Source organism: Bison bison, unplaced genomic scaffold (assembly GCF_000754665.1).
Source record: "Bison bison bison isolate TAMUID 2011002044 unplaced genomic scaffold, Bison_UMD1.0 scf7180017860457, whole genome shotgun sequence".
NCBI classification, from domain to species: domain Eukaryota; kingdom Metazoa; phylum Chordata; class Mammalia; order Artiodactyla; family Bovidae; genus Bison; species Bison bison.
This window is the reverse complement of record NW_011491029.1, coordinates 476,988-478,073: the sequence shown is the minus strand read 5'-3', so window position 1 is coordinate 478,073 and position 1,086 is coordinate 476,988.

Below are 1,086 nucleotides of genomic sequence, written 5' to 3'. Positions count from 1 at the left end.
AGTGAAAGTATTAGTCGCTCAGTCGTGTCTGACTCTTTGCGACCGTATGGACTGTCGCCTGCCAGGCTTCTCTGTCCATGGACTTCTCCAGGCAAGAATACCGAGGTGGGTTGCTATACCCTTCCCCAGAGGACCTTCCCGACCTAGAGACTGAACCCAGGTCACCTGCATTGCAGGCAGATTCTTTGCCGTCAGAGCCACCCAGGGAAGCCCCCTGAGGAAACTCTCAGAGCCTCAGTGGCCTCACACGGGCAGGTCACTGGGACGGCCTGTGTGAGCGCACCCAGCCCAGCACCCAGCACATTCTGGGAACCGGTTACTAGTTCACCCTCTCCTGCACTGACCCCTGCCCACCCTCCACCACCCGGAAAGAACAAGCCAGCAACCCAGAGTGACAGAGCTGGGAATGGCCCAAGAGGTCACCAGGGGCTCGGGGAGGCTGAGTAACATGTCCAGGTCACATAGCAGGCAATGGCAGAACCCAGACCTGAGTTTTTCCCACTAAAGGGGGGCTGGGTAATGATCAGACAAGGACACAGCCAGAGCAGTCTTAACTCCATACCTAAATCCCGGTTCCCACAGCCCTTGCTAATTTGAGCATTGATACTGTTGACAATAGGAACAGCTGCCCATTCACTGAGCCCTTACGAGGCGTTGGTGAAGTCAGCAACGGTGACGATAATAGCAACTCTTGCAGTGATGCCAGCCCGCATCTGCCCTGGGCCAGGCAGACACTAGGCCCTTCCCATCTGTCAACGCCTCCACCCTTGGTGCCCCACTTATAAGGTGGCCTTCGGGGCCAGTGCGCCCTGGCACTGAGCAACGGTCAGATTTTAGGCAGGGCTGGAGGGCTGCATATCACCCCCACGATCTCTTCCATTCTGTACTTCCTGGGGGCACCTGAAGGGGGTCAGCCAAGGCCATCAACAAGCTCATTTCCATCCGGGTTCGATTTTGCCACCAAATGAGTTGTGAGTGGTATGTTGGATTTCTGAAGTGTTTTTTGGACTTTGGAATTATGGCTTAGGGAGAGCGGACCTGTAGGATCACTGCCATTTGACAAAGGAGGAAACTGAGGCACAGGGG